This window comes from Nipponia nippon, unplaced genomic scaffold, assembly GCF_047370975.1.
Source record: "Nipponia nippon isolate SJK-2023a ecotype South Korea unplaced genomic scaffold, ASM4737097v1 scaffold_10, whole genome shotgun sequence".
NCBI classification, from domain to species: domain Eukaryota; kingdom Metazoa; phylum Chordata; class Aves; order Pelecaniformes; family Threskiornithidae; genus Nipponia; species Nipponia nippon.
In genome coordinates, this window is record NW_028262291.1 from 27,444,942 (window position 1) to 27,461,969 (window position 17,028).

The window sequence follows — 17,028 nt, forward strand, 5'->3', positions numbered from 1 at the left end:
CACAAAACTGTCTTTTTATTGCCAAAATATTTGTCAAAGCAGGACAAGTCTTCATTACTGCTAATACCACCAGGGGACTTCAGCCTTGACCTGTCCAAGTGTGTAAGAGGGAAATTCCAGACTTCACAACCAGCAGCCTTTGTTAAAGCTTCCAGTAACAAATAGCTCATTGATGCCAGCTGCCCTGGATTTTGTGGCATGTACTGCAGAGCGCATAGAAAATTGTAAAAGACAATTTTGATACAACTATTTAGCAAAGACTACAAAACACCGAATTTCCCTATTAATATCAGTAGCCAAAGGCTGTGCCACAGATCAATGACGTATCAAAGATGAGGATGACAAATCCTCCCCTTACCTACAGCAAGAAATTGAAAGCCAGCATCATACCTATGGGAAATGACCATTACACCACCCTCAGGAAATAGATTCACCACCAACCTTCTGAGGATACCCTGTTCTGGAACCTGGAAACCACACTGAAAAGCATCTTTATTATACAGTACTAACTCCACTACAGAACCTGAACCTGGAAAACAAATCCAATCACTTTTTCCAAAAAGCACCACCTGCACAGAAAAAGACCTTATCGGTTTGACTGCACAGACTTCGTGAAATTGATGCAAACTGCTAATGTAAACACCCCTAATCTGATTGAACATGCATTTGATCAGTTGATCTTAACTCAGTGATTTACCAATGCAAGCTAAAGGGATTAACTGATTTAAAAAGCAACTACGCTAAAGGCCTGTACTAGTTCAACTTGAGTGATTGTGTTCAGGACTGGAAGCCTGCCACTCTCTGAAAGACAGGAGGTGACAGAAAGCTGCGGAGCAGCTCAGATACAAAAGCATCAGGTAAGCAGGGGCATGCCTCACACACTGCAGTGCTGACTGGGAAGAGACAGAGGACCACAGTCTCAAGTCCCTTCTTCCCTCCTGGGAATTTGGACCAGACCGTGCAACTTTTCTTAGAATGCCAAAGGCAAAGATGAAAGCAATACTTCCACAAACCATCCCCCTCCCAGTACTCTGAAACAGCCATCAAATATAAAAGCAGTCATACTGTCAAGCCTGTGAGCTCCTGCCATCTCCCATTACCCTGTGGCAGATAATAGATGCAGGTGTTAAAAACCACAGGGCATATTCATTCACATGACCTTTGTAAACACAGCCTCAGACTGTATAAGGAATTCAGAGCTCCCTCCCCTTTGGTGAATGCACCCACTGAATCGCTGGAGAAATCTGTTTCTAGGATATCCTATCTAGGATAAATGCAGTGGCAGCAAATATGAAACTCAAGCCCATAAAAAGGAAGAAGTTCTATTGTGGGCGACTACAACCTAACTGATGTGATTTGCAACCAATTCAAAGAGACTCACAGTCCTCAAAGGAACGACGTGGCTATCAACTTTTTTTTTTTTTTAAAAAAAGTCTCCACAGTAAATCCTGCAGCAACTGAAGACTTTGTGGAGAGGCACAAAGCATCAGATGGAGACAGGAACCCGATTTGTAGTCCTAGTCCCGTGTAAGCTCCTCACTGACGCCGGTATCGGATGTCTCTAGACATGTTTGAGCATGAAACAAGAAAGCTAAGTGTACTGCCTCAGTGCATCTCCACATTCCTTTAAACCACAGAAAAGACTTGGTCAAACATTAATTATTGTGCAGAACGAATCACCAGCAGCAGTACCGCAGTAATTTTTTCAAAGGAAGAGTTTGATCCCCCAGCTGAGGGACTGAGTGACAGTGCTCAGGCCCCACTGCCTTCAGTTCAGTGACCCGGTCTTGCTGCATCCCAGCCACAACTGCGATGTGTTCCAGAAAGCAAAAGAGGAGGGTACAGCCTGACGGGATTTCAAAATTGTGTCATCCGCACAACCATGACTGACATTGCAAGAGTGAAACTTGCTGTCAGCAGGACATCTGGGGCCCAAAGGGGAGTTTCTAAGAGACTGCAGACTTCCTGGCAATGTCTGAAAAGTCTGCAGCTACCAACAGGGAGAGGAGTGTAAATCCATGGGCATGCCTAGGACGCAGCGAGTGGTAAGGCCTATCAGCCACTATCTGCGTGGTGTAAAACCAACCCACACGCTCCTACTTTGCGCACCAGCCTCCAGCCTTCCCAAAACAGAATGGGCCAGATAGGAGATGCCTCTTGTCTTCTCTGCTCCTAAGACACAGTATTTTTTAGTTTTATAGATACAGTAACAGTTGCAGCCTGTGGAAAACTGACCTAACCACAAACAGCAGCACTCTGATACTAGGTAAAGAAACCTAAACTAGCATTTTCCCCACAGGCACACAAGTGAGAGGCTGCATGACTAGGCCCCGGAGTTAGTTTTCACAGAAATACATTAGGATTGTTTTCAAATGACTAAAAATTGTGTTGAGTTTTGTACTAATAATCATGTTATTAGAGGTTCACATCTTCCGATTTGCCCCACCACTTCAACTAAAAACGTAGAAGGGCGATGCAAGCCCTAACTGCAAGAGGAAACGCTGTCTTGACATAATCCACTGTGCTGCCTCCCACTGTCTGTCTCAACTCTGACAGTTTTAGAAACCAGGACTGGCCAAGTGACAAAAGATGAAGCAATCACTTCTAACACAGCATCTAGAACAGAGAAACCTGATGAACAGGCATACTCCACTGAGGAAGCACATATAGATGAAAGGCTAAGGGAAACAATTTTCCGCCAGCTCTTGCCACCCATGTCTCAAATAAGACACTAAATGCTTCTGAAATACATCACCATCGGCTTTGCCCTACTCCATTTCTTCCTTCTCCGTTTCTTTTCTGAGACAACGGAACAACTCGGATACCGATGGTCTCAAGATCAGCGCTCTTGGAACAGAAAGTACCGTTAACAGAGAGTGGAGGTGGCAGCCCTGGCTCTTGCACCTCATGCTAAGTGCCACAAACATTCATCATTTCCTCCAGCAACAGTCTCATCTCATCCCATTCCCTCACCTGAGTCCTCTTCCAAGCCCAGCTGAAGTGCACTTACACACTCTTCTGGAAGTCTTTGATCTGACCTGTCATTAACAGACACAAAGCTACAGAACATGCCTAATTTCTTTTGCACATTTATTGAGGACAAGTAAAGGAGATAGCATTGGGCAGCACAGCACGTAAAGAAAGCAAATGAAGCCAGATGCAGTTACTGTCACACTTCTGCTAAACAGGTCTGTCCTCTCCCTGGTATTCCTTGTTTGGTGCTTTCTGTGAGAAGTTTAGGGATCAGGAACGAGACCAGATGCAAGCACATCTCTGAAAAAAACGTACTGTGGAGTGCAGGAATAATCAGAGTAGCACAACAAGCCCTTTACCTCCAAATACTGGATGTTCAGAGGAAACAGTAGCTTTTTAGGAAGTTTGCGCAAGTCTCTGGGATCTTTCAAAACAGGATTTACTGGGCAGAGTCCTGATCCTGTAAATTACAAAATCCTACAGCGTTCTGCCAAGGGAAAAATATATGGTTATGTTTCAGTTCTGTAATGAATTGCAAGCATGCTCTCTGCAGCACGTCAGCATCAGTAGAAAAGACTTTAAATTTGTATGCATACATCAACATGACTGTGCTCACACGTCACACAACTATGTGTCAACAGGACTGCGCCTTTGTGCATGGGCCTAACAGGCTGGTGGCGAACACATGCATCTGATAGGAAGGGCTATCTTTCAGAGGTACCTAAAGCAGGGATGTAATTCAGCATTTTGGCTTCTAAATGTGTGCTGACATGCAATACAAGTGCCAGCACCCAATCTGAATCTACCTCTGAAAGCTGGGCTCAAAACAGTGCATAACAGTCTCCACTGAAATCTAAATGCACAACTCGTACAGTGGCTACCTCGGGTATCAAAAGCTGGCTGCAGATCTAAATGGCCAAGAAAAAAAACCCGTTGGACTGAGATTTCACAGGACCCTACAGCACCAGCACAGAACTAAGCCCCTTAGGAGACACCACTGTTCCAATCCTTTCATAAGGAGTAGCAGGATTTTGTGACCTAATGCTCTTCCTATGCTATCTCTGGTGTAGCAGCCAGAGTATTTTCACAAACCTTCCCAAGGAACTTGGTACTACCTTGCAGCTGTCTCAGAGAAACAAAGGTTATTTCCAGCTCATGTTAGTTCATTCCTCTTCCTTCCCCCTGCATCATCACATTTCTCAATGTGCAGCCAGTAGGTCTGTAAGTGGGGTAGAAGTACATATATGAACAGGTTTCAATTAAGAAAAAGTTGAAAGAGACACTTGTACCTTTCAGGGCAGAAAAAGAATCCTGTGCAAATCTGTCACTTTGAAAATTAACTAATATTACATATGAAAACTGTTAAAACTCACAAGGAAAGAATCAACTTCAGACTGTCAATGGGAGGGACAAACCATGAAAATGCAAGGTGCGCAAAGCAGTGCAGCAGGATAGCATAAAGAATGATTTTGAACAGTATGTTTACAAAGAATGGAAAGAACAGTTGTGTAACTCTTGGGGAATGGAGACTAGCTCTGTGCCCTCACTGTAAATCCCTCTCTACAGAGAGCTACAGGGACACAGTTTGAAATCGCATTATCCATTTTGATCTCTCAGAAGCATAAAGACAACTACAAACTGGAAGGAGTTTGCAAGCCACCACCAGTCCCAAGCTGACAAAAAAAAAAAGCTGCGGCCTCCTGATTGCTTTCATCTGCTGTCAAGCTAAGCTTCAGCTGACCATGAGCAGCTGCCCAGGCATGCAGCACTGGCCTGTGAGCCTTGCAAGTTGTTGCCATCTCTGTCAGCTATGCAAAAGAGCCCTACCAGTCACTCCTAGCTGCACAGCCTGCTCCTCAGGGATAGGCAGCTGCATTCTGGTCTCTTGCCCCCAAGTTAAGGGCCTTACTCCCACCTCTGCCTCTCTAGCTCTGAGTTTGAGAGGGCACCCCCGCTCCTCTTTCTTTGGCTTTTACTCCTGCTGCTGACCAGCTCCTTTATTACCTAACTTCGCTGACTTCTGGCATGGCCTTTGCCCATGCATTTGTCTCTTCCTTTGAGCTGGTGTATCCCTGAGCTTGGCTGGGTTCTCACCGCAGCATCCAGCTCTCACTGTGAAGACTTCCTTTGGCTTTAGTCTGGTCTCAACACACAGCATGCTGTCTCCTACCCAGGTCAGGTATAGATGCCACGGCAGAGGCCAGGGAACAACAGCAAAAGCAACGAGCAACTGAACAGATTAAAATAAACTAACTTGTGTCACTTGGTTGAAAGAGTACTGGGAAGAGAAGCAGGAAGGTGTAACAATAGTGTACAGCAGGATGAAAGGTGTTATTCTGAAAAATGGTATGCCTAAAAGGAATAGAAGGAAACCGAGGAAAGGAAAGTCAGGCTATTACAGAAAAACACCCTAAAGGTGAGTTCTAGGAGACTGGAGGGCAGTCTCTATAATTTTCCTTCCAAAATTAGACCTTATATTACAACCAAAACGCAGAGAATTTCTGAATCTGAACCTAATACGACTTAAGATGCTCCTGACCCACAGAATATGCTATTATAAAGAAACAATGGCAGCAACAGAAGTTCCAAGCCAGTTCCACTCTACCTCAGGTAAGGAGGAATATAGGACTGAAACAAAAAAGAAGTCTCTCTCCATTGAACAAATTGGTTAGCAAAGTGAATTAGAACCGTAAGGCACAAGTGTACTACCAAACAGAATGCAATAATTCAGGGGAGAATCAGCCTAAAGTACTTTTGCTTTGTTCCACATAAAAACCGAACCAAACTCACTCCTTGTCTATGATCTTCAGAGCACAGGAGTTGTTTCTTTCCTACACAGCCTGTGGATCCCTCTGTTTTGGGAACAGGGCTTCCCAAATCATACATCAGATGAAGACAGAACGCACTGACTCTAGTCCCTCCCAAGAACCTACAAGCTCTGCAGAGCAACTCCTCACCCCAACAGCAATGGTTTTGCAAGAAGTCCGTTCTCCTGTTCACATGCCTCATCCAGCACAAGATGCTCCCTCCCCTCTCACCTGCCTCTCATTATTCCTTGCCTGCCAAAGGCTGAGGTTTTCGGTTTGCCCTTGTCTTCACCTCTTGGTTTCTGCTTGATCAAAGAGTGCCATGTCAACACAAAGAGCAAAAGAGGAAAAGAGAGCATACATGTGACTGCTTTCACGGTGGGTAAGATCGTAAAATGGGCCATGCCTTTCTGTTTTCTCTTTCCCTCTCTCCCAACTGCCAGATGCCCTTGGTCCTGCAACTGAGAGGAGGAGAAAGGAGACGAGGTTACTGGAGTTCGTTCACACTGCGCACAGGGCTGCTCCCGCCTCTCTTCCTGTTTGCATGGAAGCATCAGTCAAGCATCAGTCCTTCCGACACACGGAGAGAGAAAGAGGCAGGGAGGGAGGGAGAGAGGAGATGATGGCAAGAGAGGATAGACTTTTCCCTGGTTAATGAACTGGAAATTAATAACAAGTAATATCAGGAGTGATGTGGCCACCTTGCTGCCATGAAATTCCTTTAAAGGCCATTGACACAAGTTCCCTTGAACTCTGGAAACCGACACAAGCCGGGTCTGGATAACAAAGCTCCAGTCCCTTCTACCCCTTCTAGGCTTTCTACTGTCACCTCAGCTTTCAAGCTTCTGTCCTAACCTAGAGTATGACCACCTCAGGAATGGCAAAAACTAGGGCATGTACTGGGTTACAGCAAGGAAGATGTTACAGTAGCAGCATCCCCCCACCTTCCCCTCCCCTCCAAACTGTCTTGTAAAATGACAAGTCATCCTTTCTCAGCTCTGTCTGGCCAGATGAGCTGTAAAGCCAGCGTCCCGACATGGGGAGCAGACGGAGCACAGCCACTTTGGAGAGACACCAACTTCTGCAGCAGCGCGGGGACGAACACGAGCAGAATTTGCCGTTTGTAGCTGAACTGCCATAATCCCCCGTGTCTGGCTGCGAATCCAGCTCAACGACAGCTCGACACCGCTATCAGCACCGACCTTCAGACGGCAGGAAGCACAACTGAGGCTTTGACAGGGGCTTCCAACAGGAAAAATCCCATCTGTGCTCCTCCCAGGAGGATGAAACACACAAAGCACAGCAGCTGCCCCCTCCTGCTAGCAGAGGGGAAAGGGCAGCTCTCTGACACTCCTTGGGAAGAAGGGAAAGGGAGGGCATCCAGCCTGGAGCCTTGTCTACAGTTTGTCAGCATCAGCTATAATAGCAAACTCTCCCTATGGAAACTCACTTTAAAATGGCAACAGCACTCTTTTGCCAGTACCACTCACAATTTCCCCAAGCAAATTAAGCTATCCTAGCAGTAAGTCTTTTTTTTCCCATTGCACATCTAAATGTATCTACGCAAAGGTGGTTTTGGTTTGCGTGTTTGTTTTTCTTCCTAGGGCCCCTGCATTGGCTAGTGGTGCAATTCTTTTGCACTTCTAACCACACCACCAGACACACACACAAAAAACCAAAGAATAAAATCAAACGTGAAAACTGTTCGAGCAACCTAGAAAACTTCCTACTACAAAATAATCTGCTAACTAGCAAGACCCTGCTTTGGAAAACTAAAGTTGAGACGTTCACAGCTCATTATTCCTGCTGCTGACCGGCTCTTATACATCCTACTTGAAGGCTGAAAATGAGATCTGACCCCACCACCTTAGTTTCCTTATAAATGCCGCCACATGGCAGCACGGAAAACGTGCCCACAGACTCTGTTTCTTTCTGGACTCCTCTTCTAGCTTTACTCAGCCATCAATACCTTGTTCTACACAATTATACATAGCTATCCAAAACGTAACAGCCAGCCATTCTTTGAAGGAACAGTTTTAAGACCCAGAGGTAGAGCTTCATTAGTCTTTCCAGAGAACAGGGTTTAAAAGAGACAGGAAACACACAGTGTCACCCAGATCAGAGGTAACGGCAGTAACTGGCTAGGTTCAAAAAGCTGGGTTTTTTTTAAATGGGCTTGAACAGAAGCAGGGGGAATGGGGGGGGGGGTTAGTTGGAGAAGCCTCTCTCTTCGGTCATTGTGGACTTCTACGGGGGTGCCACGTTACAGAACAAACCAAAACTCTACCTTGGATCCTACATTCTTCCTTTACGACCCTCAGTCTCACAGATGTTACAGCCCTGCTTCAGGGAACACAAGTCTGACTCATGGAGGATTTGAGATGTCATCCCAATGCTATCTCCAAACTGAAGCAAGAGATCAGAACTTAAGAAAAAAGAAAAAAAAAAAGCAAGAATGAATTCACAAAATAACACCCTGATAGTGGAGATGCCAGGGAAAAGGGTTAAATCTAGTCTGTAAGCCATAAGAGAGGCAACTAGATTACACCTAGAAAAGAGTAGTCCGTCAGCAATACGAGAACCAACTAGATTATGCCTAGAAAAGAGCACTGCAGGCCTTTTTTCTGCATGTAGAAAATTATAATGACAAATAATCACACAACTTACTGTTTACCTGATTGTTTCCTTAAAAATAATTTCATCTCCACTAAACCATACAGTAAGGGAATAACATTTCATGACTCATGCCTATTCTAGCCAAGTGTCTTTACCAGCTAGCATCGTGAAAGGGAAATGTGCTCAGCAGTCCGGGTTGTCTCAGCCCACCTCCTCAACATCAGTGTCCCAAACTGCAGCTGACTCCTCTGAGCTGGAACATGGCCCAGTCCACTGTCAGCACTGACCTACTACTAAAACAGATAAAAGCAGTAAGAAGCAGCTGCAATACTTTACCAGGAAGACAAGATGACAAAGGACACGTAAAGCCGTAGGATGGATCACAGCAAAGCCAGAAAGAGAACTTAAAAGCCCTCAACCCCTAGCCCTTCTCCAGACCACCTTCTCTTTCAAACTGGTCTTCTCCACCCTCTAGCAGCTATGAAATAAAAGAACATGAAGAACAGAGGCAAGAGCCAAGACCAGAATAAAGGGGAGGGCTGTTTACAGTACAATTGTGTGTTCATTTTTCTGATTTCCTTCTTTCCTCCCACCCCAAGAGTACTTTCATCAGCATGCCGCATATCACCATAACTGAAACAAGATTGTTTCTTGGAAACAGCCTTTTTATAATGTACCCTATCCATATAGCACTTAGTATCCAAGCACCATCCCACCTAAAAGCATCCATCAAAACAAATACTACCGCTCACAGGCAAAACAGAAATACAGTACTGAATTGCAAAACAGGCAGGAAACTCATTAAGATTCCCTTAAGGGCAGTAGGGGAAGAGTACCGATTCCCATTCATTGAAATATCATCCCTAGATGTAGCACAGAGGTCAGGAAGAAATGACAGTACTACAGAAATACCCATATAAAGAACACATTGGAGGGATACTGGAACGGAGTTTTAAATTGCTTCAGAGTGAGCTTGACTGTTAATCTATTCCTCACTCATCCATTACTGAGGACATGTTTTCACAGGTTTTGCTAACATTGCTCTTAGAAGAATGGGAGAAGAGAGGCAGGGGTTCCCACTCTGCAGCAGATGTACGTATCTAAGCCTAGATCAGCCAGAAGACGGCAGCAGAACAAGAAGAGAGATCAGAAGAGCTGCCAAGAAACGCAGCGAAGACTGGCATAGGGGTGCAGGTCAGAATAAAGGACTATTAAGAGTTCCGTTGCAAAGTAAACTTGCCCTGCTTTTGACTTCACTATTCTGGATCCTGGCCTCTATGGTCTATTTCTGCTTTGGGGGTCATTGCAACTAAACACTTACAAGGTACAGTAACAGCAAAATAAGGAGGAGGGATTTTTTTGTTTTTTAATAAACCCACAGGGTGGAAGCTAGGAGGGAAGGGTTAAAGGTCTGAAAATGAGAGAAAAGATCTGTGTGACAAGAAGGGAGCATGTGAGAGGGCGTGTGACAGGCTGTGTAGTAGAATGTGTGTGTAGATCTCATTCCCTCCGAGGCTCTTGGCCAAATGTGGAGCTGAACTTTCTGCAGACTTTGTCCTGCCAAGTCATGTTCCCTTCTCACACTGCCTGACATCACCACAAATACTCAGCTGGAAAACAGTCCAGAGCCGGACAGAGTCCACCGCTCAAACACCAGCCAGTGAAATGGCTGCGCTCACGGCACACCCACCAGATGGGAAACCAGAGCCACCGACTCTCCTCACAGGTTGTCTCCAAGCTCCCAGGAGGCCTCACCCTCATCCACCCAGGAAGAGCTCTAACAAGGCACAGAGAGATCAGAGGTGCTAACGGACAAATGCTTTTCTATTGCCCAAATAACATAGCCCAGAACAGACTGAAAGTCTGCACAAAGGCTCTAATAGAAGAAAGCAAAAGAACATAACCATCAGATTGTCAGGGTTTGTCACAAGCAGCGAGCTGCAAGGAGCCCACTCTGTTCCCAGCTCCAGTACAACCCTGCCACAGGGAGAAGGAAGCCATCACACACGACCCACGGGTGAACCAGGAGCCAGCGGTTCTACATGACTGACGCTCCAGCAGGGTCTGCACGAAGCAAGCAAGCAAACACACTGTCAGAGAGCTCGTATCACCTGACTTCTCAGAAATAACTGTGAACCCAAGATCAGTGCTGGAAAACACGAGCGCGTATACAAGTGTGTGGGAGCAGGCAATGGGACTAAGCCAACAGGTGGCTGGATTTCTTATTTTGATCCTTGTATCAAGGGAGAAGGGTGGGGATTGCCACCAATTCTGGGACACTGCTAAAGGCACCACTCAGAGCAAGTATCAGGGAGTAGCAGCTGGAGAGGATACTGAAACAAGGGAGGACAAAGTCTGCAGTCTCTTCCTTTTTCTTCAGCCTTCACCCCCAGCCTGCTGCTTAAAAGCAGCATGATAGAAAATACACTCAAAAGTACAGGTGATAGGGGAAAAAAGTCATGTTTTCTTCAGGCAAAGGTTTCTGCTTTCTCTGCTACTGTTCTATTTCTAGGAAAACAAACAGCAACTTGGGAGCTTTCTAGAGACCAAGGGAAAATTTTTCTTCAGTCCCATATAGCCCAGAAAGTTAAGTCCCCTCTTCTCAGGCACACCTAGATAATGGAAGCTACATTATATGATCTATGCTTATCCATATTTTATATTTTAAAACACTCCTCACAACAGAAGTTCCCTCTTCCTTTGCGAAGGAAGGGAGTCTGACACATTCCTTAAAGGTCCAGCAGTGCAACCTTGCCGATCTACATGCTGTATGGGCCTTAAATCATATCCCCCAGGCTTCCTGCCCACACTTGCAGATGCCTGAGAATCTGTCCCCCTCCCCAGCTGTAAACACAGAAGATATCTTTTGACCTTCTTCCTGGCCCTTTCACAGAAACCAGAATATTATTATTCTCCTACAGACAACAGCCAAAGGTGGGAAGCAGTCAATCAGAAGACCAGAATCACAAAGTTGGTATTTGAAGGCAAGGTGACAGCTTCTCCTTCTACTCTCAGAGCACACAGCTTGGTGAATGCCCTGCCTCGGCAGCAGTACTCATGCAAGCTGAAGCACGCTGGTGAGGAGGGCCAACCACAGGATTCTCTGTATGTGCATGCATGTCAAGGCAAGCGCCATCAGAGCAAGTCTCCAAGGCTGTTCCAAATCCAGCCTCACGTGCCTGCAAACATTTGCGCATGGGTTCCTGCTGGCAGGTGCGCAAGAAGCCACTGCACGTGCATATCTGACAGCCTGACTGTGTAAAATCCTCCAGGAAAATTCACTGGCATGGCATGTGGAATCCTTTGGGGGCTGGCACATTTCTGCATGTATGACCTTGGCAACCGAGATGCACCATGGAGCTGTTGCAGAAGCCCACCTCTTTGCCCTCGTTTCATAAGGGCCCTAGATAGACTACTTAAATTCCAAACATTTTCCTTTAAACGTATCTTACATGCATTTTTCAAGATTACACTCATTATTTTCTAAGTTAATGACAATTTATGATAAAGCTATTTAGACAAACAAATTTGTCATTTAGACAAACACACACCCTATCCAAGCAGCACATGGTTCTTGGAGAATCTTTAAAAGAGCGTAATTCCTAAACTCTAAAAAGTCACTAAGTCTGCAGAACCAGAATCCATGGAAGCACAAACCAAATATTTCTTAAGAAGGGCAGAAAGATTAGTTTCTTCAATTCACTTATTAAATTAGTTCAGTTCACTCAAGGTTGGGGGAGGCAGCATAAAATAGGGGGGAGCTGTTTCTCTTTTCCAATCTCTGAATAAAAACAAGACAAGGGAGGATGAGTTATGCTCATTCTAAGATCTGGAAGGACACAACGACCAAAAACAACCAGTCAATTTTGCTAAGTACAGATAACACTACCCTGTTAAAATAAGTCAGTTATAATAGCGCACACTCCAGCAAGCGTATTTTCTCTTATGTATCCAGTGCATGATTATAGTCTAATTATAAAAAATTTGCATATTTAATTTGACCTTTTTATTCAAATGCAGTTTTGAACAAGTCATGAGGAAAGAAATTAATTTACCTAGTAAACACAAATAACCATTTTCCAACGTAAACATTTACTGTCTTACAATAGCATGAATGGGTGTATGTAGATACACTATATCGTCCTGTTTAGCAAGAAGCAGTAATAGATTAGCCTAACCTATTAGAATAAACCTTCCTTTTAAGAAAGCATCAAATGCAAAACAAAGCTTAAACGAACTAAATTTAAATCACCAACTTTAATCATGATTTAAATCAGCAAGTGGGAAGCCTTGATGTAAACCCATTAACCTTGTTTGTTTCAGAGTTGTGCTAGTACCAGCGGGCCAAGAATGCCCCTCTCCCTTGAGGGAGAGAGGATACAACTTCCATGCCCAGCTCGTTTCAAGAAATTTTACAAGTATATTTGCCAATATTTTTTTAAAGCCTTAAAACAAACTAGAAAGCCTTACATGCCAGGAGACACCTACTCTCTTGGCAGTCATCTGCTTTAGCAATCAGTCTGATACTCACCTAACATCTTTTATTTACATCCCAGAGAGGTTTCTGTGCGTACACAATACTCTCTGCAGCGTGGCTTTTAAATTGCTTCAATCCTCACATCCCACGAGATAGTTCTCCTACTTAGTCCTACAGACACTAGTTTTGGTCTGTTTGAAACAAAAATTAGATTTCTCATTCTCTAACGTTGTTCTCTTCATTTCTTCATCAACTTCCCACTAAATAAACATTTATCTTCTCCCCTCCCTTAAACTTACTGGACCATCTGTAGTGCTCTGCTGTCCTCTGTGCACTACCCTAATTAGCCTTTACCCTCCCCAAATAAGAAACTTAAAAGCTTGGCAGTGTATACTGCAAAGCAACTTATGAAACTGTACTGACATTGAGTATATCACCTTAACATTTTCTTTTTGACGCTGAATAAATCAAGTAATTTTGCTTTACAGGAAATCTGGTTTTGAGATCTCCAGATCAAAAAGTGCAAGCTACACTGGCTCCAGGGGTGTCTCCTTTTTAGTGAGGACACAAGAAAGGAATTTGTCTATGCTCCAAAAATGGAAAAAAGGTATTCTGTCCTGAGCAGGAAGTCACAGAATAAAAACCACACAGGAGTGCTACAGTAACCCACCATACCACTTCTAATTAAGAAATTTTTAAGATCTGCCAGAACATGGACAGCCTCATCTAATTTAACAATATTATACACACCTCTCAAAGCCGAACTGACTACAATGCAGCTTCTAGCTGCAGTAACCACAACGAAAATGCTAAGTCAAATGTTGTACTTGTATATTAGCAGACGTATGATCTAATGACCAAGTTCAACCTGTTTGCAGCCTAAATGCAGACCTGTACCTGTCAGCAGGAAGCATTCCCCTGAATTCCCTCCTAAGATGAAGTTCCTTCCCACCAAGGCAGTTTCCACAGCTAAGAGAATGTGGTTCTGCCTTCCTAAATTATTAGGCTCTCAGGAAAACAAGGTAACATATCCTACTGCAGACCAGCAGAACAATTTCCCCCAATGAAACAAAATATCTTTGTGTAGAATCATAGAAGGGCTCGCGTTGGAATGGACCTTAAAGATCGTCTAGCTCCAAGCCCCCTACCATGGGCAGGGATACCTATGACAGGTTTCGCCTCAGTTCTGAAACACTGATTTCTCTCCAAGATTGTCAGGTCTGTGAACCTTATGACTTTGGGGGGGGGGGGGGGGTGACATACAATCTGATAGGCTTTCCTATTCAACATGCAAAGACCCACACATCTGCAACAATGCGACTTTCACAGCAGCTGCTTCCAAAGCAGAAAGCAGGATCACCCTTCAATGCATTCAAGACAAAGCACATTATATTCTACACTCTTCCTTGGGCAGATGGGCACACAACTTCTGAAAAAACAGCAACAGTTAAAGACCTTAAATTCAAAACTTAAAATTTTGAAAACTGTCAATCTTGATAGCCATACAATTACAGACCAGATCTAATTACAAGAGACATGACTTTTGAGGTCTGAGACCATCACCGCTGGATCAAACATGTAACAACAGCAAGAAATTCATCCTTCTGTTTACCACAGAATAAGCGTGCTGAGTTGTGAGGACTAATCCTAAAGAAAGCATCTTTCTCAGAGAAAAAAAAGTCATAGCAATCAAATGAACTTTAACACACTGGGAACACGACTCTTCCTGCAGGTGTGAGATCAGGAGAAGGCAGCGAACTCATGCTCTGTACTTATACGGCTGCACGCCTGTTCTTCTGCACACCCTCTGCCTGCCTCCTCGCTGCACAGCCAGCTGGTAAAGAAAACATGCTGACAAGGCACAGCGAGCTGCGGCAGCAGTAACTGGAAACAACTGATGATGGTAACCCAAGGCACACAGCCAGGACACACTAATTCTGCGATAAAGTTTCCCGTTTCTTATTTTTTCAGATTAGGCAGTTTATATATATATATATAGTGCCTGCTATGGTACTTCTCCTTGCATCCCTTCACAATACAAATAGCTGCAGGTTTCCCCTGGCAGCTACAAAACTCCTGAGCAGCTCGGCAACAACCCATGTTCTGTCCCACCTGACACTTGTTTGGGTTTATTCCCCCCACCTTTTTTTTTGGGGTGGGAGGGAGGCACCTGTTAGTTATTTTCACCCCTGCTTTTCTCCTGCAAAGCCGGCCTTCTCATATGAAGAAGGATGCATGGGCATACGTACGTATGAGAAAGAAGTATCACTGAACTCAGTGCTAGATTTCAAAAAGGGGTTACAGCAGGAAGCTACACAGTCGGTCTGACCTCTCAAGTCTTGCAGCAGCAGCAACCTTCTGGCAAACGGGCCACAGGTGGGATAGCAGAGAAGCACAGGAAGGCCAGACTCCATCTGGTCCTGGCACAATGCTTACCATGTCCAACGCCCTCTTTCCACAGCCCAAAGGAAAGAAGGGCTGAGCTCAGCAACACTTGGCTGAAATTTTCAAACTGCCATTTGCTTCCCTAACTAGAAGATAAGACATTTTTTCCTGTTTCTACCTCAGCAGGGGGGTTGTCTTGATTAAGACTCACACACTCAACAAACCAAGCCCACCACTCACTAAAGGAAGTAAAAAACAACTTTTCCTTTTTCTTCTGTCTGTCCTCAGGTACAGCCTTCTCCCTGACACCTGGGGAACAACAGATACTCCACACACTTTGGAACGAGCAGCAGAGCCGAGAGGAGCCTTCCCTACAGACAAACATAACCTGCAGTCATAGCCAGAAACTGGCTGACATGCAGTGATCCAAATGGTTAGTCAGAAACGTGACTCAGTGTTGGAGACTCCCTCGAAAAAGCCTTGCAGTGAAAGGCCCAGCTGTGCCTTTAGGAAAAAGAAAAGGGGGGAGGAAATTTCACGTGATAAAAGTATTTCTCTTTCACTGATGGTCTAAGGTTTGCTTCTGGCCCATAACAAAATACCTGACGTGACAGATCTGTGGACCTTAGCACAAAGAGCTGCAGTGAAATGGCACAATTTAGAGTCATCACCAACATAAACAAAGTTACCTTTTAACAGCACTATGCAAACTGACAGCTGTGCAGACAAGTTTGTGTCCTAGAAAGCTCACGATCTGGGCTGACAGGATGCAACAGGTGAATGAGACGGAGAAATGCAGAGCTGAGCGGAGGAGACAAGGGAAAAGGAAAGCTAACAAGTTACCACAAAGCAAGTGGACATCTCCATGCTGCACCTGACAGCATCTCTGGAGACAGCAGAGACTCGGGCTCTCTGGATGCGCGGTAACAGCCAGGAGTAACTGCTACCCCCTCCCCAAACGCCTGCTCTAACTTGCTAGGTCCCTGCACCATCGCTGCCCATTCTCCCACCTCTCCAACGCCGCGACTGCGCAACCACTGCCGGCCCCGGCCGGCGGGCCCTGCCACCGCCCCCTGCCACCGCCTGCAACGCAAACACCACACCGCCGCCGGCACCCGGCTCCTCACCCAGCCCGAGACGGCGACTCCCTCCCGCCCACGGCGCAGGGGAGCCCGGCCGGCGGCTCTCGCCGAGCCGCCACCAGAAACGCGCCACTCGGGGCCGCCGCCAGCCCGGCCCGCACCCCCCGCCAGGCCCCGGGCGGCTCGGCGGGACGGGCCGCCGCCGCCCCGCTTCCTTCCAGCGCCTTCCAGCGCCGCCCGGCCCGGCCCGGCCCGGCCGGCAGCACCAGGGGGGACGGGCGGCGCTGGGCCGCCGGCACCGGGTCCCAGGAAGCCCCGCCGCAGGCCGCCGGGCCGGAAAGCGGCGGGGCGGGAGAGCGCGTCCGCGCCTCCGTCCCCCACCGTGAGTCACGGACACGTGGAGCGGCCGGGCCGGGCCGGCGGACGGCGCGGAGGAGGCGGAGGCGGCGCCCGCCCCGCCGCCCCCACAGCCAGAGCCGAGGAGAAAAGTTACCGGCGCGGCCCGCGGCTCCTCAGCGATGTGCGGCGGCCGCCGCCGCCGTGGCGCAGGACCCGAGCCGCCGGCGGCAGGGGAAGGGAAGGGAAGGGAGGGGAGGGGCGGCCCGGCCCGGCCCGGCGCTGCTCCCGGCGGGGCGCCGCGGCGGAGCTGCGGTGATGTCACGCGCGGCGCGGCCCCGGGTCACGTGCA

At 46.5% G+C, this 17,028-nt stretch overlaps 1 protein-coding gene across 6 annotated transcripts in view; it reads right to left on the reverse strand.

The window, feature by feature from the left end:
* Positions 1 to 17,028, reverse strand: part of NR1H3 (nuclear receptor subfamily 1 group H member 3) — a 31,016-nt gene that overhangs the window by 12,603 nt on the left and 1,385 nt on the right. Inside the window, exon 1 of one of the 6 annotated variants that reach the window (XM_087746118.1) lies at positions 16,834 to 16,980. The exons of 4 other annotated variants lie outside the window; for them this stretch is intronic. The gene's annotated coding sequence lies outside the window, so the exon portion shown is untranslated. Of the gene's footprint in view, positions 1 to 3,332; positions 3,461 to 16,833; positions 16,981 to 17,028 lie in introns of those variants that run through there. One more of the 6 variants, XM_087746120.1, reaches the window with a different exon arrangement.